Source organism: Lissotriton vulgaris, unplaced genomic scaffold (assembly GCF_964263255.1).
Source record: "Lissotriton vulgaris unplaced genomic scaffold, aLisVul1.2 SCAFFOLD_618, whole genome shotgun sequence".
Classification (NCBI taxonomy): Eukaryota; Metazoa; Chordata; class Amphibia; order Caudata; family Salamandridae; genus Lissotriton; species Lissotriton vulgaris.
Window position 1 is genome coordinate 947,629 of NW_028240653.1, and position 27,597 is coordinate 975,225.

Consider the following 27,597-nt stretch of genomic DNA (forward strand, 5'->3'; position numbering starts at 1 on the left):
CGCCGAGCAAGGCTGTTATCCATACTGTGACCAGACAGAGGCCCGTGAAAAGAAATTTAAAAACATTTTCACACCAGTCGCCACTGAAGGAGACCAATTAGATGAGCGCCATGTTTGCCCATCAACATCTGAAAGCAGCCACCGAGCCTGTACCCTACTACAATATGCCAGTGTTGTAAAACGCGAAATGCAGACCTGGTCAGATTTATCCTAAACAAGGGTCAGTTTGAACGCATCACCTCAGTTTGAGTGCCTTGTACCAGATTTCATTTGAAGCCAGAATTCAATTTAAAATCTGAAACACACATTCCTCTAACTGAGAAATCTAATTATCTGGTAAACTGCTGACTATCTCTGGGTCTTGGCTCACCCTCAGGATCAAAGACAAGGTATAGCTAGACACCCAGACCCAGTTCTTTACTGGTGCAGCAAACATCCTCTGCAAGTGCTTGCCTCCTCAGCTAAGAACCCAATCAAACCTTCTTTCCTTCTGCGAATTTCTGAGACAGTATCTTCTCATCTGCACATGCACCCGTTTTGATGGTATAAGGCATGCATTTCCTATCCCAGACTCTGACTTTATCCATGTTTCTGTACTCCTTAACTGTAACGTTTTCATTTGCTAACTTTATACTTCAACTGTTGGCATTTTTCCTTTTCTGTGCCAAGTGCTCTACCACCTTTTAGCGCTCTACTGACTTTCAGGAGTGCTGTAGTAAACATAGTGAAAAATCTATAATGACATAGATGACTGACCTTACTGCACTGTGGCAGCTTTAAATGGGTGATGTTGCTGCAGTAGCACACATACCACTGCAGGGCACTGCTGTCCGGCAGCCTCGCCAGCAGCAGCTGATAGGCATGGGTTTCAGAAAAATACCCTGCTTCCCCAAAAAGCTGTAGGAAGAGAGAGAAGAGTGTAGGGTGTAATTTAGCTGAAAAAGCGATAACCTGCATCCTAATTTAGGAGGGTATGCATTGCTTTAATTGGGAGTGGGCACTTTTCTCATACTGTGCAGGTGATACACACTCCAGCGCTCTGCCCCTGCCAGAATGAGAGCCATGCTCAGGCCAACCCCGACCAAAAAGCTTCTTTCTGGTTTCTGGCTCAACCCAAAGACCACAGTGGAGGTCAACCAGATTCCAGGCAGCAGAACCTAAAACCAAAACTTGTTTCCGAAGCAGTTAGAAATAGAATTCAAGGTCTGTGATCTCTACTTATGAGGCTCCGATAAGAAAGGGGGAAAAACATTTCCCCAAAGTATTTATATTCAGTTCACAGTGCCCAGCCTGTCTCGGTATGTGTGTGTTCCTCAACTTTATCAGCACTGGGAAGAAGATGCGAGATGAAAAGGCAGCAGGAAAGACCCATTTACAACACGTCTGCTTTTACAATTAAACATTAACTAATGGGGATAATCTGTTGTTTAGTGAGCAAAGGTTTCCAACCCCTAAAAGTCATTTTATATTCTATCTTTCAACGTTGTGCAGCTCACTTTCATCTGGATTTAGCCTTTCCTCCCTATAGGTTTTTTGCTCTGCAACTTCCATTGTCATCTCACGTAGCTTGGCCAACTTACTTTCCATATCCCAAGGGACTTAAAGGCACAGGACCATCCTGCTCGAAGACTAGGATGTGGTTTAGTGCTCTGCAGCTCCCTAGATGATCAGAACCTCCTGGTGACCTCCACTCTCAGAGGGTTGTGAGATTAAGCAGTCTACGTTTAGTCATCATCATCAAGTTTCTCTATTTCGGTTACAAGAACCATATTATTACTATTAACAATGTCTACCTACTAACCACTGCCCAGTCTCAGCTTCTCCGAATATTGCCTCTCACCTGGTCTGCATGTCTAACGCCAGCACAACTTTTTTGGGAAATCACAGTCCCTTTCAGCACCGCATCCATCATCTAATCCAGCAAACTCATGTTTTAGACTTTAAACACTGAAGCAATTCTTCTTCCAAGGCTTTGAATGACTGTCCGTCCTAAAGAAAGCTGACATCACCTCCATCCTGTACCTAGTCTAATTCCTAGCGAAAGCCAACAACGGTACGTACATTCCCCGAAGATATTTGCTATACAACCAACGCTTTCCACACCCTGGTGTGCCTAAGAGCATACAGGACCACAACCGAGCTATAAGCAAGAGATGAAAGGGAGGGAGTTTCTTACATTCAGGAAAAAAGAAAAATACGAGAAAGAAGCAGACAGAATGACCAAATACAGGGAAATAGGAGAGTGGATAAAAAGATGAGGATGGTAGAATAAAACAGAACAGAAACAAACAAAATAATTAGCAAAAGGGAAGGGAAAGGGGAAACATGAAAGAAAGCATGAGGCAGAAGGGAGAAATAAATAGGAAAAGACGAAGATGTGCATAGCAAGGGTCAGAACTCAAGCAAACAAGTGAGAAGGAGCTCGAGAGAATGAAAATATGTAGAAAAGACAAAGAAGGAGTGTGAGTACTGAAGCTTGAACTAGTTTGGGGATGTTTAATTGTTTACATCTAGACTCAAGAGACAGAGAGCTAGAGAACATGGGGATGGACAAGCTTGAAATATAGAGGTTAAGAAACTGAGAAATGTGGGCATTCAATCAAACAGGAATGGACACTGAGGCAACAAGATAATAATAATCATTTGGGTGGAAATTCAGGCCATATGCTGATTCTTTTCAGCATATTTGGACCTACTAGCATTACAGTGGCCATGGTGCACGTTCTAGTGTGTTCTAGTGTGTTCATACTAATGGTATCTAGACCTGGGCACATTGCAGCCCTTCATAGGATATTATGAGCATGTAAGGCATGTGGCAGCGAAGGCATAAAGCATATCATATGTATCAAAGTGTTTGTTTAGTAGGTAATGTTGCATATTTTGGCCTTCACCAATCCTTTACCGGTATGTGTGCAAAAAGTTGTATATCTACATGTGCTTTGATATATGTACAATAAATAACTCTATTGCTGTGTTAGCAAATGGAAGGTGGTCATGTCATGTTTTTAAAAACTTATTTTCACATAAGAGCAAAATAAATATCATACAAGAAATTTTCAGGGAATGTCTTTTACTAATTATCAGAAGTGATAATCCAGCACATTTCATCAAACCAAAGTAACCAGCAAGAGGTATTGTATTCATTCTGTTGTAAATTAGTATGTCTGAGAAGACTTTGGCAGTGCAGGCATGAGAAAGCAAAAGTAATTCTTCCAGTGTCATATGTTAACTATTGCACTAATGTGTATCTTGTGTAACTACACCCACCATTCTTGAGGCGTGAGTAACAGAATAGAAACTGTCACACATGGGGAAAAAGTATGAAGTGACCTGTTCAACAATGTGCAATCAGTAGGTAGCTGTACTGTGCCTTAAAAATGCAGCTTTTGAAAACTGGAATTAATGTAAATTGCACCAAACATTTACATTGCAAAGAAAACCATTTTAACCACATATATGCAGTAAATTAAACAGTGAAACAACTTAAACTTTACAACATTCATGGTACCTCAGTGTGCTCTTATCAAAATATAGACGGGAGGCAGAGCATCGAAATTACACAAAAGAATCATTCAAAACCTTCAATTTCTGTGTTGCAGGTATACCATGCCTACACTGGTGACAGGGGCACATTAGAGACCAAAGCAATATTATTCCCCATTAGATGGAACCTGTGACATTGAACAGAAGGGGATCTTTAAACAGATTTAGGATTAATATTTATGTCAACTACTGAGGTATGGTCTTCTTTAGACACTTTCACCATCTTTTTATGGCTTCTATACATTTGCAGTTACTGTCAATGCAGTCTTTCACATTGACCTGTATTGAAATTAATTATTTCTGGGTGTTTATATTACTGTCTACAAATATTGTGCATGGTTTTGGAAAAACATCAATACTTTTACCGGTTTCCATCAACTTATTTAAAGTTTGACATAATGAGAGCATGTGGTCTTTTTTCATTGTTCCTCTATGTATGTGCATTAAACGCTTTATTGACTCCCTCAAGAGCAGCGCCTTATCAGTATTTTGCACTAATTTGTCTTGACCCTCTAGAATATTTACCATATTAAGCCCATCTGATCCTCTATACCCTTTTCAATCCAATGATTCATTCCAAACAGTTGACTCTTCCTACCTGTTCTGCCCAGTTCAGCAGTGCCACCCGTTGCACCAGTCAGATTTCTTTACCCCTTTTCTCCCCTTTGAAATACTTGGATACCTAAGCTTCTTCAAATTCCTTTCATCTTTCTGACCTATTTTACTAATTTTATCCACTTTACCTTGTAGATCATCTACAGTTTGAACAATGTCGTTAGTTTCAGAAATATCTACATTCCTATTAAGGGGGTGTTTCTTTCACTATCTGCAGTTCTCTAGTGTCAGCACTCTGGCAGGACTATTTCATTCTCAAAGTCTACAGCATTGTGTACATTCCCATGAACTGTAGGACTTGTCAAAATATTCTGCTGCCACTCTCACTTCCAACATTACAACTTCACTTTTGTCAAGCAAAATTTCAGATTTACTACTCTGTTCAGGAACAGATGTAAAATATGCTGGAATGAAAGCTTTGAAACTGAAAGTGTTTCTTACATGCAGTAAGCACGAAATCTAGGAGCTTCTTTTCATCATAGAAATGATGGTTGGTGCTCTAGAAAGCTAAAATGAGGACACACTGTCTACACATTCTGAAATATATTCCTTATTCATGTCAGTAAAGAAACATAGTCTTCCAACACCAGCAGCAGTCTGTCGATCACCTCTATAGAGGTTAACTGCTACTTCACCACAGAGGTCTAATGAACAACTAGGGGTCCATTAGGATTGGATAGGTGGATTGCCCCCTCCAGGCTGGCGGTAGCCACCGCCAGCCTGGCGGGGGCAATCCGCCCGCCATCCTTCCCTGTATTCCCCCCGCCATATTAGAAAGGCGGGGGACCACGGCGGAGCAAAACACCGCCTGCCACTTTTCCGCCCCAGTCGCATTGCCGCTGGGGCGGAAAATGATTAGTATGGTGGTGGTGTCAAGCAGCCATATTATGATGGGCTGAGGGTGATGCATCGCCGCCACGGTAATGCATGCGGTCTTCACTCTGGGGGCCCACTATGGGCCCTCAGAGTGAAGGAGGGGTGTATTGCACATGGGGCTTACCTGTGGTACCCCTCTTCATTTGAATTAACGGTGCCTGCCGCTTTGTTAATGCAAATGCAGAAATGCATTTCTAGCATAGTGGCGGGCGGTACAATGCTAGAAATGCAGGATGTGCCCGCCACTGTGGCGGGCACATCCTAAAACTGGCATTGGGACCCCCGCCCTTAAGGCTGGCGGTCCCGTTTACCGATAGGGTGGTGGGCCTAATGGACCCCCTAGTGTCACATGGCCCGTAGGGACATTGTCATCTTCACCAAGTAGTAGTGAAGTAGTGTGGCTCACTGGTTAGAGGCGGCAGACCCGAGAGCAGAGGACGGCCCGGGACCAGGGTTCGATTCCCGGCGCGGCAGGTTTCTGGACCAGGGTCAGCGGACTCGATAATTCTCTCGCCTCGGTGCCCACTCTGATCAGCGATCACACTCGGCAACTCTGGGCATTAGCTTGCCTCATCTTCACTAACGGCCCCACCAGACCGCCGGGGATGCCTGGTCTCACCCTGGAGATACCCATTAAGGGACCATCTCTCAGGGAAGCCAGGAAGGGTTTCGCAGCGGTCGAAGCGCCTTGGGACCCTACGGGTAAGTAGTGCGCTATATAAATGCCAATACACAATACACAAGTGACCATGAGCATGTGCAGCCTGCCTGCTTCTTTGCACACATTACAAAACATCTTTGCTTCTGCAATATTTTTTATTGCAGCTTTTACATGAGAACTCATTGCTGTGTCCACTCTCTGCATATTCCTTGGATTTTGACTGAACATTATGTGCAAGGTCGAACAAACAATGCCCCTTGTTATTTTGTTCTGGCCAGCCCTTAGACAAAACATACCAATGCAGCTGTTGTTTGGACAAATGTACTTGGGTTTTATTAAAATACACGAATAGGTAGCACACACTTGGAGAGGGACCTTTCCAGGGAGAAGAGCGAGACAGCACCTATGAAGTAGATCTACCATCTATAGGCCCACAGATTTTCTAACATCTAATACTACTGCTCCGTAGCAGGAGGAGGGAGGTTAGACTCTATTGTCTTTCTATGATGATAGCTTCCTTCCTGATCTATTGACCAACTTCTATGCTGACTATATTTGTATTATGCATTTTCCTGCTTTTGGTGGCAGGTATACTTCATGTTTGGGCATGTTAGTTAAAATAAACATTTTAATTTGTTTTGTGTCAGATCTTATTGTGGACAAGTACAAGAGTGCGAGTGATAGGGTGTGTCTTGTCACTGTGATTCCTGAGAGAGCTGGGAGTGTTGTAATCAGTGTGTCTAATCATTTGTTTCTCTGTAAGTGAATAGGAGAGCAAGTGAGATACTATATCTAGTCGGTCCTGGGCTCATGGGTACTAAGGTGGTAGGAAGACCCAGTCCCTATACACCAAGTTCCAGTAATCCTGTGCATAGTTCTGTGTTTGTGCAGAATCCCTGCCACACTAGAGAGCTAACATTCTGAATTTGTGACAAAAGTGTGGTAAACCTGAATGCCAACTTGATTAAATCAAAAGCTGTACCTCTTGGGGGTGTGGCCAAGCAACATGGCCGACAGGACGTAAGCTCCTCCGGCTCCCGGCTATCTGGCCTGGAAATCCTGTTTAAAGATCCTGTATGGGCTCATGTAGGGAACAATTGGGAGCATCGTGACCCCCTGATGACGGGGAGTGCCTCGGGGACCGAGTTCGTGGGCCCTGTGACCGGTGGTGCCGTGTGACGTTACGGCGACGCGGAGCCCCGGACCGCGAAGTACGCGAGTCCGAGGATCGTGGCCCAGCAGTGGAGACAGACCCTGTCTGTTGGAAGAGACCCTGTGGTATCCCGGAACCCGGGGAGTGGGGGAACATCGCGGACTCACCGGATCCTGTCCCTGAGACGCATCGGCACCGGGAGTAGGAGCGGAGCTCCGGTTCGAGCCGTCGGGGCCCCTTCCGCTGGAAATTGAGCGGCCGGTGGGTGTTCGGAGCAGGGAGGCCGGGAAATCGTGTGGGTGCCCCGGCTCCTCCTGTGGGCTGCTGGAAGGCTCAGTTGCAGAGGTCCAGCCGAAGCAAGAAGAGACAGCCCGGGTCCCTGATGGTCTCGTCGGAGGACCGAAAGAGACGGACTGCAGAGGGGTGGAGCCCCGCATTTAGGCCTACAACCCTTGAGTTGAGGAGAAGCAAGGCCTCCCGAGTCCGGCACTTGTGGACAGGACGCTGTGGGCGGGGAGGTCGCGGTAGCCCTAGTGCCTTCCTGGGTCCCCGGGAGTTGGAATCACGCAGCAGTGAGACCGGGTGGTGCTCTGGGCGACCTGGCCCAGCTCCTGAGCAGGCAGCGTTGACCCGGCCACTTGTGGGGAAGACCAGAGTCTGTGAAGCTTGCGGGAGCCTCCGGCGGGCTCGTCGGAGAACCTGTGGAGGTGGCCTGCAGCGGAGGGGAGCCCTGAGTGTCGTGGCGCGACGCCCACTTTGCCTGGAGCTTGCAAGGGAGATGCTGCCAGGATAGGAGCCTTCGGAGGGCCCTAGAGTCACCTTGGGTCCCCGGGTGTATGAGCAAGGCATGTGAGACGGCGGTGAGCAGTGGTGGGTGAAGCTCCTCGTGCGGGCCCCATCAACCTCATTTGCCTTGGCTGCTTGGAACGGAGAACAGTGACAGTGTCCCCCTCTGGACCAGGCCCTGGAAAGCGCACCAGGAAGCGGCTGTGGGACCTGACTGAGGCCCCTTCTCCCCCTGAACACCCAAGTGGGACACGCGACCGGGGGACACAGACCAGAGGGGCAGCAGAGGAGGCGTCCCTTAACGGGTGGAGACGGCTGACCAACGCCGGCCGGCGTTGAGGTACCCTGGGGCCTTGAATCGGACGCTGCCCAGAAGGCGGAAAAACTAATAATCACGGACGGTCTGATGGCCCGCCGGGTGCAGACGGAGGGCCTCAAGATGTCAGCAATGCATAAGGACAAAATGTTGCGATCCACGCAACAGAACACCATTACGCAGTTTGCCACTCAAAGGCTCCCATCTCAGAGGATCACGAGACAGACTGGGCAGGACGAGGGGGCAGGGGAGCCTGGGGAGCCCACCCGCACAGAGCTCTTGAAGGCGATCCAGGCTTCGCACTGGGCATTGGAGCGACAAATTGAAACGGTCTCTTTAGATGTCAACCTACTGCGGACAGATCTAAGGAAGGTAGCCGACCAAGTCTCTGACGCAGAGGGCAACATCACGTAGCTGCAAGGAGAGGTGGCGACCCTCAAACATACTGTTGCTCAACTCAAGGCTACGATTCAGAAAAGGGGGTGGTGATGAACAGAGTGTCTGAATTAAGCAGACCACTCTTACCCAGTCCAAAGATCAGGGCTTGATCCATCACCGTTTTTTAGCTCACTGCACCATCCCAGCTCAGAACTTGGCTATATGCAAATTAGTCTGACCCTGGCCCAGTGCATCATGGGAACAGGGCAGACCAAACTACCAAGCCAATTCTTATACTGGGAGAGAAACAAGCTACCGGGGACCGGTTTCTGGCATTTCAGCCGTCTTCGGCCCGGCTTGCTTGAATCCTGATGGTGCAATGAGCTAGGGACTCACATCTGAGTATACCCTTCCACGCTTAAGGTGGACAAAAATGATTCAGAAAAGGGGGTGGTGATGAACAGAGTGTCTGAATTAAGCAGACCACTCTTACCCAGTCCAAAGATCAGGGCTTGATCCATCACCGTTTTTTAGCTCACTGCACCATCCCAGCTCAGAACTTGGCTATATGCAAATTAGTCTGACCCTGGCCCAGTGCATCATGGGAACAGGGCAGACCAAACTACCAAGCCAATTCTTATACTGGGAGAGAAACAAGCTACCGGGGACCGGTTTCTGGCATTTCAGCCGTCTTCGGCCCGGCTTGCTTGAATCCTGATGGTGCAATGAGCTAGGGACTCACATCTGAGTATACCCTTCCACGCTTAAGGTGGACAAAATTGATTCAGAAAAGGGGGTGGTGATGAACAGAGTGTCTGAATTAAGCAGACCACTCTTACCCAGTCCAAAGATCAGGGCTTGATCCATCACCGTTTTTTAGCTCACTGCACCATCCCAGCTCAGAACTTGGCTATATGCAAATTAGTCTGACCCTGGCCCCCTTTTGTAAATCGATTTTGGCCACTATAGGTGTGGCAGGGTATACTCAGACATGAGTCCCTTTCTCACTGCTCCATCAGGATTCAAGCAAGCCGGGCCGAAGAGGCTGAAATGCCAGAAACCGGTCCCCGGTAGCTTGGCTCCTTTCTGGTAAAGAATTGGCTTGGTAGTTTAGTCTGCCCTGTTCCCATGATGCACTGGGCCAGGGACAGACTGATTTGCATATAGCCAGGTTCTGAGCTGGGATGGGGCAGTGAGATAAATAACGGTGATGGATCAAGCCCTGATCTTTGGACTGGGTAAGAGTGGTCTGCTCAATTCAGACACTCTGTTCATCACCACCCCCTTTTGTAAATCGATTTTGGCCACTATAGGTGTGGCAGGGTATACTCAGACATGAGTCCCTTTCTCACTGCTCCATCAGGATTCAAGCAAGCCGGGCCGAAGAGGCTGAAATGCCAGAAACCGGTCCCCGGTAGCTTGGCTCCTTTCTGGTAAAGAATTGGCTTGGTAGTTTAGTCTGCCCTGTTCCCATGATGCACTGGGCCAGGGACAGACTGATTTGCATATAGCCAGGTTCTGAGCTGGGATGGGGCAGTGAGATAAATAACGGTGATGGATCAAGCCCTGATCTTTGGACTGGGTAAGAGTGGTCTGCTCAATTCAGACACTCTGTTCATCACCACCCCCTTTTGTAAATCAACTCAAGGCTACGACTGGGGCCCTGGTGAGACAAGCAGAAGACACAGAAGGGAGGGCGCGACGCAGTAACATTTGGGTCCTCGGCGTTCCGGAGCGGGCAGAAGCGGGAAATGCGGAACGCTTCCTAGAGGGCTGGATTAAAACACAACTTTGCCCGAGGGGTCTCTCTGAGGTATTTGTGATAGAGCTCATAGTGGTACCACCGCCACGGCCGGGGGTCCCCCCGAGAGCCCTGATCGCCAAAATTCTAAATTACAGGGACCATGACTGTATCCTAAAGGCGGCTAGGAAGTCGAGGGACCTCTCCTATGAAAACAACAGAATCTCCATATTTCCGGACTCCACCCAGCAAGTCCAAGAGCAGAGAAAATCCTTCCTAGGAGTTAAACGGAAGCTCTGAGAGATGGGCTTACAGTACATGTTGCTTTATCTGGCCAAATTGAAGGTGCTGGCCCAGGGGAAGGCCCATTTCATCAAGAGCGCGGAGGAGGTTTGGGAATGGCTGGAGATTCGTGGGGACGACCTGCCGCCCGGAGAGCAGGGAGGAAACAAGGCCGAGCGGGGAACTCGCGCCCCGAGGAGGCGGGGGAACAAAAGACGACGACGGTCGGAGGCTGCAGCAAGGGAGGAGAGTTGTAGAGAGCTGTTGGGATCTGATGGTGCCTTGCTTCTGGAACCCCCCGAAGGGGAAGGTGGGGAGATGCCCTCAACGTCCGTGGGAAATGAAGAAGTGCTGGTTCCTGATTCGCTGCCGCTCCCGCCAGGGGAATTGTTAATAACTGCGGCAGCGATACCTGAGACTGTGGAGGTTGGGACCCCTGAGACGGTGGACCCTTCTTGAAATGCCTGCATAGCGGGGGGAATGGGAGTGTGTGCAGAGGGACAAGAAGTCCGTTTACTGAAGTGATTCCTCAGGAAGGTAGGGGGGTTTTGTTTACATTATGACAAAGAAAAGGGGGGAAGGCCTTCTAGGGGGCATCAAGAGCAAATGAGGAATATGGGGTGGCAATGTACTGGGGACGAGGGAGGGTAAAATGCCTGATGACTGTTGGATTGAGCCTAGCGAAGAAGCATTGACCTGGGCCTGCGGGGAGCCGGGGTGGGGGGAGGGAGTTCTTTACTCTTGTTTTTTGAGTAAACTTTATCAAGTTAGGTGACTGGGGATGCTGTGCGCGTCCTGGCACCGGCAGGGAAAGGGCATATGGACATATTTTATGGTTGTCGCTATATTGCTCGTGGGAGGGGTGAGGGGGGTGAGTTTAGGGGGACTGTTTGAGGGGACTGCTTTTGGCATTGTTTGTATCAAGGATCAGGCACGACTGGGGGGCGGATCTGGAAGTGAGAGCGTGGGGTGGAGCGTGATGGCGAATGCAATATGGGTTACAAGTTCATGAGCTGGAATGTGAGGGGGTTGGGCACATGCACTAAAAGATACAGGGTCCTATCCTTCCTCCGTAGGCATGGGGTTTCCATTGCTTGCCTGCAGGAGACCCACCTGGTGGATGATGGGGTGCAGAAGTTGGCCAAAAAATGGCGCGGACAAATGTATCATGCGTCCTACTTCACGTACGCCAGGGGAGTTTTAATCTGGGTGGCCCCCGGGGTGCCATTCGCCATGCAGTATATGGAGGCGGACATCAATGGTCGATACCTGCTCCTCCGGGCTAAGCTGGACGGTAGAGAGATTGTTATTTTAAATTTGTACGCACCCAGCATTGATGATCCGGCCTTCTATGGGGAACTGCAGGATGTACTGGTTCACGATTTGGGGACCCCGACTCTCTGGTGTGGGGATTTCAACTGCATATTGGATCCGGCCCTAGATAGATCCCCGCCCAGGGAGGGCACAAAGCCCCGTATGACTGTGAAGCTTGGGGAGGTCATGAGAAATGTAGGGGTGACGGATGTCTGGTGCCAGCGGCACCCAACACAAAAGGTATACGCCTACTTCTCCCCCACACACAATACTTACAGCCGGCTGGATAGAATACTAGTGGTGAATGCGGGGCTCACTATGGAGGTGGAGGTTGCTCACCAAGCACACTTTTTGTCGGACCACTCACCGGTGGCGTGTACGGTTATATGGGGGCCCTCGACGGTTCATCCTCGGGCCTGGAGGCTTCTGGTAGACATACTTCAAGACCAAATAGCTAAGGCGCAAGTGGAATTGGACATTGGTGATTACGTGGAGCTCAACTGGGCGCAGGAGGGCTTATCGGCGGATACTAGGTGGGAGGCCCTGAAGGCGGTAGTAAGGGGAGCCTGTATGGGGCTCACTTACGGAGTCCAGAATGAGGAGGCCGCCCTGCTACAGGCCCAGCTTGTGACGGACCCCAGTGCCCAGCAGCAGCAGGATGAATTGGAGGCCCGCGCTAGGATACATGATGTATTAGACAGGCTTGATAAATACACATTGGGCCAATACAGGCAGCGCCTTCACAGGGAGGGTGATAAATCAGGGTGGCTCCTGGCATGTATATTGAGGAGAGAGCAGACTCCGGAGCGCATAGTGGCCTTGCGGGGCAAGACTGGACAAGTGGTGTATTCCGAGAGGGCGGTCCTTGGGGTCCTTCAGTCCCATCTGCAGGAAGTCTACACGGCGGACCCTGCTGTTTCGAAAAACACATATCTCCCTTACTTGCGGGACATATCAGTGCTGACCCTTTCAGATTCCGATAGGGAGGAGCTGGACGTGTCGCTAACGTTGGCATAGGTCCGGGGGGCGTTGGCCCATCTGCCACACCCAAAAGCACCGGGGAGTGACAGATTCCCGTCAGAATTTTACCAGGAATATGGGGAAGTATTGGTTCTGCTCCTTCTCCAAGTCTTCCACGAGGCTTTCGATAGCGGAGTGCTCCCACAGAGTATGGCCCAAGGGGAAATATGCATGCTCCTGAAGCCGGGGGGGGACAAGCATGACCCTTCACCATACAGGCCAATATCAATGATTAATGCGGACGTTACAATACTGACCAAGCTTTTGGCCCCATATGGCGCACTTAGTTCATCAGGACCAATATGGCTTTATCCCCGTGCGGAACACAGCCATGAATTTACGTAGTCTGAATCATATCCAGCACAAGGTGAGCAACAGGGACGAGCAGCCGGTATTGGTCTCCATAGACCAGGCCAAGGCCTTTGACACAGTGGATTGGGGCTACCTGCAGGAGGTCCTTAGGAAGATGGGCCTTGGGCCCACCTTCCGACGTTGGATCAACATCCTATATAATTCCCCGAGAGCCAGGGTGCGTCTGGGAGCTGCGAGGTCGGAGGAGTGGCGGTTGGAGCGGGGCACTCGACAGGGGTGCCCCCTTTCGCCGCTGCTTTTCACCCTCGCAATTGAGCCCTTTGCCGTCTTGTTGCGGTCTGAGATGAGGCAGTGGGGCATTCAAGTGGGCGACACATGCAACATATTGTCGCTATATGCGGATGATGCCTTATTCTATCTGGCTTATGAACAATAGAGAATTTGCTGGCCCCCACGTTGATACTTGTTTCAAATTTTAAGAAAACACAAACAAAGGAATTATCTTCTGCTTGTGAAGGTATTTTATTTAAACCTTTTAGAATTTTATCAAGTTTCTTTATATATTTTCATGCGTGAGAAAGATACTTATAAACCACATTAATACATATATACAACTATTATACAACAAACATATATACAAATATAGACAGTTTATGTACAATCTTCTTTTTCAAAAGCAACGATTTCACAAATAATGACTCTTTGCGAAATATTTCTCACTTATAATTACCACAAAATGAAATAGAAGCACAAAAAGGCAACCAAATTATTATGAGAAAGGTCAATATCAACTTTGGAGAAAAAGTCAAAGTGATAAACAATAAATTCTTGTTCTCTTTCTTTTAGTGCCTGCCGACGCGTTTCGAATCTGGAGTAAAATTACAGATTCTCATCAGGGCTCTTTCATTGGGGGTAATCTGAATAAAGAATGCAAAAGAAGATCATTCAGTAACTAGATCTAGATAGAAATGACTTGTTCTCCCCTTTTAGAATTGGATGTCACTAAGCATGTTACCTTAAGCTGTGAGCAACGCGGTCCCGTGGGTCCAATACATGTAACGAAGCTAGTGAATTCCTGGGTCCTTTTAGTGTAACTGTAGACCTAGTGTACGGAGTAAGGGATATTTTACTATTTATATCAAGGAACAACAACGACAGCCTGTTTTTCAGACAAAAAAGCGATAAGTCCATACCTATAGTGGTGTGGTCAGCGTGAGGGGGTTCGTTTACTCTGGTTTCGCTCTTCGCACAAACACGGGGATTCCAAAAATATTCTGCAAGGTTTAAAGAATAGTGCTCCTGAAAGCCCATTCTTTTTCTTAGTAACATTCTACTGGGTAAAATCCTCAAAAAAGCAGGACATACCTGTATTGTTTTCTTTAACTGCAGAGAACGTGTTTTGATCCTCTCTGATCTGGCACGCCTCTGTTATTTCAATTCCGCAGCGTGGGACAGTAATTCGGCGTCCTCGGCGGTGTTGGAGACAGCGTGTCGAATCGCGCTGTAAACCTACATTGGAATTGTTTGGATTTAGTGGGAGCAAAACTCGGGAATCGCAAAAAATCGGTATCCCCCACCCACACTCACCTTCCTCTCACTGTGGCATCCTCTAGCAGCAAACCTTCCACCATTACGGGGGCCATGTTTGGCTCTTCCACTATATTAAGCCGCCGCTAGGCATTATGGTACCAGTAGTTTGACAATCGTTGTGGAGATTACAAATGCCTTACAGCCTCGAAATCTCTGACAACGAATTCAAGCCTGTTTGTGCACTATTGAATTTTAAAATCAAGTAAGCCTCCTTTCTGAGCAACACTTGTTCTATGTTAATGCCGGGTTTAGTTTGATTCATACTGAACAGGACCGTCCACTGGAATTCATTATCCGCATGATTGCTCTCAATGAAGTGTTGGACCAGGGGTGCAGTCAGAACTTTATTTTTGAGACGTGATCTATGTTGTGTCATGCGGGCATTGACTTGTTGGGTCGTCTTTCCTATGTACACTTTGGGACAAGGACAAACAATGGCGTACACAACATTTTTGGTCCTGCAGTTAGAAAAGCCGGTGTGTGGCCAAATAGTATTTGCGTGTTGGAAGGTTTTGCCCTCAATGGTAGAATCACATGCCACGCAATTACCACATATGTGGTGGCCTTCAATGGGCTTTAATCCCCATTGTGATAGCAAATTACTTTTGGGTTTAGTTAGCCTTATATCTGCGCGGACAATCTGTTGTCCAATACTTAGATTTTTCCTATACGCAAAAATGGGGCGTAGAAAAGGCACTTCAAGTTCTTCAAGAAGATGCCAATGTTTTAGCACCATTTGTCTTATGTTGTGTGTTTCTGCACAAAAGGTGGTGACGCACACCAAATTTTCTAGGTCCCGTTTTAAAAAAGGGGAGAACAAGTCATTTCTATCTAGATCTAGTTACTGAATGATCTTCTTTTGCATTCTTTATTCAGATTACCCTAATGAAAGAGCCCTGATGAGAATCTGTAATTTTACTCCAGATTCGAAACGCGTCGGCAGGCACTAAAAGAAAGAGAACAAGAATTTATTGTTTATCACTTTGACTTTTTCTCCAAAGTTGATATTGACCTTTCTCATAATAATTTGGTTGCCTTTTTGTGCTTCTATTTCATTTTGTGGTAAATATAAGTGAGAAATATTTCGCAAAGAGTCATTATTTGTGAAATCGTTGCTTTTGAAAAAGAAGATTGTACATAAACTGTCTATATTTGTATATATGTTTGTTGTATAATAGTTGTATATATGTATAAATGTGGTTTATAAGTATCTTTCTCACCCATGAAAATATATAAAGAAACTTGATAAAATTCTAAAAGGTTTAAATAAAACACCTTCACAAGCAGAAGATAATTTCTTTGTTTGTGTTTTCTTAAAATTTGAAACAAGTATCAACGTGGGGGCCAGCAAATTCTCTATTGTTCATATTTCAATTGGTCCAGCTACCCCTGCACCCAAGGATCAAACTCCTCTTCTTTACAAATTATTCTATCTGGCGTCTCCGAGAGAGGCACTCCCGAGATTGCTACAGCACCTTGACCGTTTTGGCGTGGCGTCGGGGTTGTGGATCAACAGGAGTAAGTCTCTCATTGTCCTATTATTGGGATTTTTGGAGGTCCCCCAGGACGAACTGCCGGATCTAGGGTTCCGCTGGGAGCATATCAGTTTCCGCTATATGGGTATTCAGGTGGCCTCTTCCGTGGAACAGTCCCTGGTCCGTAATATAGATCGGGTCATAGCGTCTCTCCGGGGCTCGGTGTCCTTCTGGAACACGCTCCCGCTGTCCCTAATAGGGCGACTGGCCATATCCAAAATGGTGATGCTGCGAAGGACATTGTATGTCCTTCAGAACAAGATCCAAAGATCTTTCGAACCCTCAACACCCTGCTCACCTCTCTGCTCTGGGCAGGTAGGAGTAGCAGAGTAGCCCTCCGTACCCTAGTGCGCTCCTACGTGGAAGGCGGCTTGGAGGCCCCATGCTTTGATCTTTATTATTATGTGGCACAGTTGCTCCCAGCAGCCAAATGGTTTGCAGACGCTGATGTATGGGAGACGCAGTTGCTCGCTGGAAGGGCGACAGTCCAGGAACTACAGAGGGCGCTGATGCGTGGGGCAGGAGCTGACACAGGACTGCCTTATGTGGTCAAACACACAGCGGGCGTTTGGCAATGTGTCATAGAACGGGTGCAATGGTCAGCCCCGTTCCATAGAGATCTGCCACTCTGGTGCCTGGCCCCTATAGTGGAGTTGGACCACCAGATGTCCTTTTGGGAGTGGAGACTTGGGGGCTGCATAGTTCTGGCTGATTTTTATCCCTCGGAGAGCTTTGTGACCTATGAGAAGGCAGTGGAGTCCTTTGGCCAAGGCAGCGGACAATACATACATTACCAGGCGCTGCGCACCATAGTACGTTCAATTTGGCCACAGTGTCCAGTGATTCCACCGATGTCCCATACATTGCATATTATATTGTCCTGCGGAAGAGGACGTAGACTAATAACTGCTATATGCAGCTATGAAGCGGGACTCTGCCCCGCCGGTGCCGCCGGAATGGGCGGCTTGGGAGGCAGATCTGGGAGCGGATCTATCACAGAGTCAAAGGGAGCGTGTGGGGGCCCTCATGCGGAGGGTCTCTTGTAATGCTAGATTTAAACTTATCCACTTCAACTTTCTGCATCGCGCCTACCTTACTCCGAAGTCGATCAGTCGTTTCTCGGACAGCGATAGAGACAATGGCCCTAGATGCGGCGCAGGGGGGTGAGGTAATAGAAATTTTCAGGTAGCCAAAGTGTCCCCCAACTCGCACCCTATCCATGCACCCATGTTCCTTGTATGTCGTGTAACCTCCGTTCTGTTCATGCTAGAGAGACGCAAATACATTTGAGTCCATCCTTAACATGTTAGCTATCCAACCATACCAAGAAATCCCGTTAATTGTGTTCCTAAGCATACGGTGCCACCGTCTTTATGTGATGCACTTCTGAAATTCGCACACGTTTTCTCCATGTTTCCTGGCCCAGTCGAGCTAGGCCCTAAACGAGGCATCTCTGCCTCATCTCTCCTGTCTCCGAAGCTGTACGCATCCCTGACCCCTGCCTTACTTCCTGCCAGCGCAACGGTGCCCGGCTCGGCCTGGACTGCCTGCCAAATTCATGTTTTGCCTACAGGTATCTGCTCAGCCTCCTCGAAAACACATTCCAGTCTAGTGAAATGGGTAAACATACTCCCGGCTGCAGAGCAAGGGCCCGGCTTTCCTGTCCTCCTTGCAAGTGATTTACTGAACCCGTTACCATGGTAGGCCCATGGCTCCGCGCATCGCACCAAGACACGTATGCATGCACTAGCATTCGGTATTGAACGGCCCCTGCCCGAGAGACCTTTACTTCAGACACTACATCCTCCAAACAACAGATACCAGATATGCTATAGGTACAGGTTGCCCTGAGACTCCGGACATCAGTCTCCTCCACTAGTGCTAAAGTCAAAGCCCCCAGTTACACGTCATACTAGTTGCGCGCGCATATAGGTGAAGGGTTTCTGCTGATTCTGCAACTTCTCACTTTACATCCACCCACATGTGACGTATCTTGTGACGTTTCTCTGACATGTACAGCACACGCCCATGTGTACGCCTCTTTTCACGCCTCCTCTTACGTACATGTGTTCTTATCTCTCTCTTTTCACCTGTTACGCCTACTGTATTGGATTCAAGTGTAACGACTTACTATATATAATGTGTAATTTTAATAAAACATTGAATGTCCCTTCCTGAACCTGAGTGGTGATGGAACCCGATATCCTTTGCTTCGAAGCATAATATTAAAGCCCGTATGACTCAGATACCACGGACTCTGCCTCTCATTTTAATGAGCTATCTTGTATTGATAATTATATGGAAAAATTGCATAGGTAAAACTTATTTACCACATAATTTGGAGCCCAACGTGGGGCTTTCCCCCCCTTCCCCACTCGCCGGTGAAGTCACGCGGCCTTTGACCCCTTCTACAACCCCGACGGAAACCGTGCACGTTTGCAGGTTTTTCCGCTATCTTCCCTCGGGTCCACGAGGGAGACGGAGACTGCGGTCCGGCGTCCAGACGAGGCGGTGAGGAATGCGGAGGATCCCGACCAGAGCCCTAGTCGAGAGAGCAAGGTCCGAGGTGTCCAGAGGCCCACCTGTTCCGAAGCGCATGCATAGGAGAATCGTCGCCTGACGCAGTCCGGTCCAGTCCAGTTTCCGAGGCCTTCAGTTTTCTTGCTTCCCGGTGAGTACCGTTGTTGGGAACGCATCTAGACGGGTTCATTAATTTGTGCTCGGTAAAGACAGATTTGGGTACACAATCTGGTCCTGACGTGTTCACTTAGGTGGATGCGGTCCGACGAGTCTCCTTATGGGACCGGTCTGTACTGTTTTAGCAGTGCATCTAGTCTAGCAATTCAGTGATTCAGTATTCTAGTGTTGCAACTTGAGTTTTCAGTCTGGCTCTTATGTGTTTTTGTGTATCAGGTAACATGTTTTAATGTGTTTTAATGTTGTGGTATGAGTGACTGTTTTGCTATTCATTACTGTGTTTTACTGTGTCCACGTTTAAGGTAATTCGACCATGCCGCTGTTTTCAAAATTACGCCAGATAGGTACTAGGAAAGGGATACTCGAAGAAGCAGTTCCCGTCCCACCTCGGGACACTCCAGGATATTTTATGTACCACAAACACGGCTTAGATGCTGTGCTGTATTTAGACTTATGGGTGGAGTACACCAAGAATCTGGAAGAGAAGTTTAGATGGCCTGCCTCAGGGACATGGGATGCCGAGTGCATCATGAGAGTGGAAGAAGCATTATGGAAAAAGAAAGCCAGACAATCCCAGAAAGATGCCATAGAATTGTAGCGTAAAGAATCACACAGACGAACAGAAAAAGAATTCAGAAAAGCCGAGAGAAGTAGAGAAGAATCCGAAAAAGCCAGAGAAAAAGAGTTAATAGAGGAAGGAGAACAGGTCAGATTAGAACAATTAGACCGCCAAAGAAATGCACTCATTACAGGCATGTATCCAGTTCTGGCCGAGGGCCTGCCCAAAGCGACCCCGGAAGTACCCCGTAACTTGCCACCCCCATTGGTCCCGACTAAACTCCGTCACAAAAAGACCGCAGCAGACATATTCCTTTCTTCCTATTTAGATGATGTAGCTCCAGCATGTACCAATATACCCGCACAACCTGCTAATAATGTACCGCAGCATGTTCCGGCTGATCAAGCCACGACCCCTCCACGACGAGATTCACTTCCTGCACCTGCTGTCACTTCCCCTTCTGCTGCTGGTGCCACTGGTCCCCCTACTATTGGTCCTCACATTCCGTTTGCTACAGATGCGGTCCAGTGTCAGTCCCCGATACAGTACCTTTCCCACACCCCATGACGTCAAGTCATGCTCACGGTTCTGCTTCAGGAGGTACCATAGGGGGCCAACTTCACACCCCACCACAATTACATCGAGTGACAATGAGAGAATTAGCAACACAGCGTACTCCGAAAGCAATGCCTCATGAAAAACTTAAACAGTATCTTACGGATTGTAGATATGATCCAGTACCTGGCAAGACAGGAGATATGATGTTAGCCTCGTTACGACTACGACGTGTTACAGATTATCTGATGGTATTACCAGAAATGCCAGAACATCTAGACAACATATATCATTTTGTTAGAACGGGGGAGAAGCCAGAATGTATTCGAGAAGTCATGGCATATCAGAAAGTTGAGACACAGGGTTTACTATTAAGATTCTTGATTAATTGTTTGATAAGGGAACAAGATCAGACAGGTGTTGTTCAGGAAGAGATGGATGTACTGACAAAATGGAGTCAAAATATTGCAGACTGTAAACATGATAAACAAACCTGTATAGATGCCATGTCCAGAAAGATTCGTAAAGAAATAGTAGCAATACATACAAGACAGAAGGCTGAAGCCGAGTTAGACAAGAATGAATCCTCGGAGGAGGAGGAAGAAATAAATAATCCAGAAGAGAATCAGGGTACAATAGCGTGCGTAGGTAGAGTGAAACTCCCTAAACAGTATTCTTCTGATAGAACTATTGACAGATCCATTCGTTCAGAAAACAAAAAACGATTCCTTTCCCCGATACCAGAGCAATGTTCTCTTGAACATGTTTTACAAGTTACTGATAAGATACTGAAAGAAAGAATAGGTTATCATGAACTCAATACCTTACGTGATCAGGAACTAGCCCGGTCAGCAGTCCAATGGGCCGGGGATGACAGTATATATCAAGATGATTTAGTAGTGCAAACATTTTTAAGCCTTACTCCAGAAGAACAGCGACTAGCTGGTATATACATGACCCAACATCTCATTACCTTATATGAAAATCAGCAATCCGATCCAGGTCCATTGTATAATTTATTGCAAGACTTACTCCTGAGAAGATGGAGAGGCCTAGGTACTGATTTAATTGATATTATTCTAGAACAACGTCATAAATACAGAACTTTCCTGACTCCACGTCATGTTTCCGTTCCACCCCCAGTTAGACAGCCATATCACCTAGATAGACAGAACCCCTTACGAGAAGTACATCCAATTCGGAAGCCAGATGATACACTTGAACGCGTATTCGTATGCACTCCTTTGACTAAAATGGAATTATTGGAAATGAAGAAAATTGTACCTTGTCACGATAAAGATCCTGCAGGCTTCCACCGTGAATTAAAAGACATGTTACTTATGGGAGATTACACGTATCCCGACATTCTTAAAATGCTAAAAGTATTGTTGCCAGCAGGGATTTACGAAAAACTGAAAGAAAAAGAATGGGAGGTGGGTGATAAAAAGATTATTTGGACTGAATTAGAAGACGAGGAAAATGGACGAACCCCAGGTGTAGGTCTTGGGGAGAAAGCTAAAGCACTACCAGGATTATTAGTACAGGTTTTGCCTAGATTATTGACAGTTAAAAAGGAAGACTGGGATGCGATCTCAGCCTGCAAACAAAAACAAGACGAAGACACTAGTGATTTTTATTCGAGATTCGAGAAATGTTTCATTATCAATAGTGGCCTGAAAACAAGTAGCGAGTCATTCCCACATCTTTTCGTGACCAAATTACTAGAGAATTCCTTGCCCCAGGTCAAAAACAGAGTATTGAAAGTAGGAAGTACATGGCAAGCTAATACGCCTTCCCAAATGTTACAGATGTTACAGTACCACCAGAACAGAATTAGAGAGGAACATGATCATGAACAGAGGCGTATGAAAGACACGAAAATGAAAGTACTAGTTGCCCAGTCTGTACCAGCAAATGGTCAGAAGGGTGGTAACACGCAGAACACACAGACTAGTCATTCTACAGGTCCTGTTAAAGGAAAATGCAATTATTGCAAGCAGCCAGGTCACTTTATAAGTGATTATGCCGTTCTCAGACACAATATTGCTACAGGCAAAACTAAAGAAAGACCACGTCCGCCTAGACCAGAAAATGTTCAACAGAATATTCCACAGAATCTGCAACCTCCACAGCATGTACAGCAACAGGCAGTAGCTGTACCCCAACCCCAGCCTATTGCTGCAACTCAACATGTCACGTCACAAATGTACCAGTATGCACAGTCAGATTACCCCGATTATCAGCAGTACACATGAAACAGCCTGGAGAGGGAGGTTGGCTTGCCCCTTATCGAGGTTCCTGTAGGTCAAGATGGTCCCTATGTACATAGTCAGGTATTAGGGAAAGGCAGAACATTTTTGATTGACACGGGGGCGAGCAGAACTACCATTAGTCATGACGAGGTTCCAGGGGCACCCCTCTCAGGCTCACAGAATGTTTCCCTTGGATTTTCAGGAAAACCTATTGTTAACGAAGTATCACAGCCGGTTCCCCTTGCAGTTGGTCCGTTGTCCCGTACTACAGATTTGTTGCTTACAAAATCATGTCCTGAAAACCTGCTTGGTATTAAAACACTGAAAGCTCTAGGAGCTGTTATATGTTGTTCTCCGGAAGGAGTGAGACTGTTCCTTCGTGATTTCAAGGGCCATTATGTGTTGAGAGATTTTGATGTCAGATTGCAAAATGTTCCACAGCATTTATGGGCGCAAGGTCCAACTGATGTAGGTTGTATGCACATTACTCCCTATCGTGTCACACTCAAGCAAGGTGTTGTACTGCCCCGTATCCGACAATACAAATTGCCCCCGAGGCTGTAGTAGCCTTACTGAAAATTATTGACAAACTCATTGCCCAAGGAGTAGTCGTAGAAACTGACTCCAATATATGTAATTCTCCAATCATTCTGATTCTTAAACAAACTGACCCAAATGCACCTCCAGTCTATCGACTGGTGATCGATCTTCGAGAACTCAACAAATGCATTGTACCACAGTACCCAGTGGTTCCAGATATTTCGTCACTACTGACTGCTATTGATTCCGAAGCTGCGTTCTTCACTGTAATTGATCTTAAGAACGCTTTCTTTAGTGTTCCCATTCACCTGGAAAGCCAATATTTGTTCGGATTCTCATTAAATGGCCGAAGTTTTAAATTTGCACGTGCACCTCAAGGGTTCACGGAAAGTCCCAGTATTTACAGCCAAGCCCTGAAACGACAACTAGACAGTATTCACATGCCTACTGACACTGCTCTACTACAGTATGTTGATGATCTACTGATCACAGCACGGACCGAACGTGACTGCGAGAGCGCGTCACTGACAGTCTTGTTTTTTCTTGCCGAAAAGGGGCACAAGGTGTCCCCTTCGAAGCTCCAATTCTGTGCCCAGCAAGTGGTATACTTTGGGCACTTGCTGTCCAAGAGGGGTAGACAGTTGACACCAGATCGTATCCAGTTAATAGCACATCTGCCACAACCCAAGACTCAAAAGGAAGTGCGGGCCTTTATTGGCCTCACTTCGTACTGCAGACAATGGATTCCCCAGTATGCATTTCTAGCCAAGCCACTTATACAGTTGACTACACAGGAGGCAGCGACTTCGACTGTCCTCCCTTGGACTCAGGAACATACACAAGCATTTAATGACTTGAAGAAAGCTTTATGTCAAGCACCAGTTCTAGCGACACCTTGTTACAGCAAACCTTTTACACTTTTTGTCACAGAACGCGATGGCACAGCGTTGTCCGTTCTCACACAAGATCAAGCAGGACACCATAAGCCTTGTGCTTATTTTTCCAGCACATTGAATCCAGTAGCCCAGGCTCTGCCTGCGTGCTTAAAATCAGTTGCAGCAACAGCTCTAGCTATCAGACAAAGCGACTCAATAGTGTTAGGACATCCCTTGACAGTACAGGTTCCACATTCCGTGGAAGTACTTCTGAACCGAACCCAGACTCAACACTTGACCATAGCACGACTGACAGGTTATGAACTGACACTGTTCCAGCCACACATAGAAATCAGACGCTGCAACATACTTAATCCTGCCACATTGTTACCCTCGAGTACAACAGATCCAGCACCACATGACTGTGTAGAAGTCATTAATACAGTAACAAAGCCCCGACAAGACTTGACAGACATTGCATTACCCGATCCAGACCTGACACTTTACGTGGATGGTTCATGTATGAGAACAAACACAGGAGAGTTAGTGGCCGCCTATGCAGTGACCACTGAAACTGATGTTTTAGATAGGCATCGTATTGACACACTATCTGCTCAAGCTGCAGAACTTATAGCTCTGACCCAAGCATGTATACTAGCCAAGAACAAGAAAGTAAACATATACACTGATTCACAGTATGCATTCGGAGTCGTTCACGACTTCGGAGTCCTTTGGGAAGAGAGAGGTTTTTTAACGTCTCACGGTACCAAGATCCAACATGGTCCCCTTATCCAGGCCCTGTTAGAAGCAATACACTTGCCTACAGCCATAGCCATTATGAAATGCAAAGCACATACCAAAGTCACTGACAGAATTTCCCAGGGCAACGACCTTGCAGATCGTACAGCCAAACTCACAGCTCAGACAGAAATCCCGACTGACACGACAAAGACTGATCCGACTACACTGACACATTGCCTGACAGTTAAGGATCCCATTCTAGATGTACTCGACATACAGAAACATGCAACACCAGACGAAAACAAGAAATGGACTGAACAAGGTGGGATCCAAACAGATCAGGGATGGATGACGAAGGGAAGGGCCACATGGTTCCTCCCCGACTCTATGGTTCAAATCATCATTAACACAGCACATAGTCCAGCACACTTAGGAGAGAAAGCCATGTTAGACAGCTTACAGAATCTCTGGTACAACAAACATTTACGAGCAGCAGCAAAACAGAAAGTGCGTACTTGCATGATCTGTTGTCAGTTCAATCCCGGAAAAGGTGTTCCCGTGGAACAGGGTGGATTTCATCCTCCTGACCATCCTTTTGAAGTCCTTCAGATGGATTATATCCAGATGGACCGATGTCGAAGATTCAAGTATGTCCTCGTAGTCGTATGTGCTCTTTACCGATGGACAGAAGCATATCCAGTCCCAGATTACACTGCCCCGACCACTGCTAAGCAGCTGGTTCGTGAATTTTTCCCACGGTACGGCTTGCCCCGTGTCGTGTACTCTGATAATGGACAGCCATTCTCGTCCGAGCTTATGAAACAGGTTTCACTTCTGTTAGGTTACCAATGGAAGTTCCACTGTGTCCGACATCCTGAAGCCGCAGGTCTCGTAGAGAGACATAATCAGACCCTGAAAACACGTCTAGCAAAAATCTGTGCCGAGAAAGGAGTAGATTGGATAGTTGCCTTGCCAGTTGCACTCTTTTACATGCGAATGGTAGCACATTCCAGGACAGGGCTATCCCCGTATGAGGTGGTCTTCGGTAGGCCTCCGAATATGTGGGGGACGCCTATGCCCCGTAGAATTACTGATGTTGACAGTGGTATGCTGACAGATTACCTAGCTTCCTTGATGTCTGCACTACAATCTTGTCGTTCACAGGTCGCGGCTGCCTTTCCGGACAACACCCAAGTAAAACCGCATGAAGTCCGCCCGGGAGATCTGGTGCTGATCAGGAACTTTGACTGGAAGAGTCCGCTGGAACCCAGATGGAAGCAGCCCAAATTGGTTTTATTATCTACAAGAACTGCAGTTAAAATTGAGGGGAGAAAGGGATGGCTCCATTCGAGCCATGTGAAAAAAGTTCACGGACTGTGTCCAGACTTGCCAATTAAGGACTGCCCCCTTTCAGAGACTGATACTAAACTCCCCCTGCTAGAGAAAACTCCCCAAGAGGAGTACTGTGCTAAGCTGAGGTCTAGTAAGTCAGACAGCGTTTAATTGTTTAAGTCCCCCCCGGGTGAAGCGGTTAGACAGGTTTCTGACATGTATAGAATAGACCCCAGTAGTCAGAGAGATAGGCGAAACGAGAAAAGGAAAAAGCACTGTAAAGTTTTGCACAGCGGATGCATAATTGCCTTGATCTCAATGTTTCTTCTGAGTCTTACGATAATCTGTATAAGTTTAATGTTACACGTTTTTTTCCCTCTTGATTCACATGTACATGTTTCCTCTAATGACACTATGGAGCACACTTTCAGCGACCTGCCTCCCCACGAGTTATCCTATCGATTAGCAATGCGCAATAATACATTCATTCGTATGTTACATCACACTCACCAGACCAGCAATGCCACCAATTGCTGGGTATGTGGCCGACTCCCTCCCTATCAGAAGTACAAGGGAGCTCTGCCTCTCTTTCCTTACCCGTTCACACATAATGGTTCATGTGGTGCATGGTTTTCTTTAATGTCCTCCCTAGATAGTAAGTCCAAAGTTTCCCAAGGCAATTGGATATGGGGGAACCTGAATACAGTCATGAATAAAGCATGTTTCCCAGATGCAGACGGTCTCCCACAAAGGACTGGGACCGATCTAGAAAATCAAGTGTATGCATTAGGTAACTTCTCCCTCAACCTCATGATCCTGAATGTCCAGTCCGAGACTAATTCAAACTTGCCGTTCATTACAGTTTTGCCAGTAAGGGGTGAATTATGCGTCAGAAAGAATGGCTCAGTACATTTAGGACACAGTGATTGTAATACTGTGGTCGAATTCAGTGACAAAGGAAAGTCTACTTTAAAAGCCTCTCGCCATTCATATTTTATTTGTGGACATACAGCTTATGTTCATCTGCCCCCTGATTGGGATGGGACGTGCTATATTGCGTTCCTATTGCCACCTGTTTTCCTAGCCCCGCCTGATTATCACAGAAATTCACATCTCGTTCATGATAGACATAGAAGGGAGATCAAGATCCCAATTGTCGATCAGACTGAAACTACATTAGAACAATATATAGATTTCAATAAGGGATTCTTTCCATTCATAGGCACTGTCTCAAATAGTAAACTAATTCGAAAATTGACCAGAACTTTAGAGGCAGTAGTGAATGAGACTGCTTCTGCTGTAGGTAACCTGACCGAGGAACAGTCTGCTATGAGACTTGTTGTTCTTCAAAATCGCCTTGTCCTTGACGTCATCTTGGCAGATAGGGGCGGAGCTTGTAGAGTCATCGGATCCAGTTGTTGCGTGTTTATTCCAAATAACGCGCCATCCGTGTATAAGGCCATAACTCGGCTTCATGAAATAGCCCATCAGATGCATCAGAATCCAGGCTCCTGGTCTTGGTCCGGTTGGTTCTGGAGTGTGATATCCGCCTGGGGATGGAAATTGTTGTCGTTCCTAGGAACAATATTGGCTATAGTATTCAGTTGTTGTCTCTGTCTGCAATGTGGGCCAGCGATTTGCGGCTTGTGCGCCACAGTCTGTATTCCCCGTCCAAGTACACGTTCCCGTTCCCGAATAAAGAAAGATGAACAAATGATGCTCTATGAACAGATAGATGGTCTCATGAATATATCCTGAAGGGTGTAGTAGGGTCCAAGGAGGGAATGAGGTAATAGAAATTTTCAGGTAGCCAAAGTGTCCCCCAACTCGCACCCTATCCATGCACCCATGTTCCTTGTATGTCGTGTAACCTCCGTTCTGTTCATGCTAGAGAGACGCAAATACATTTGCGTCCATCCTTAAC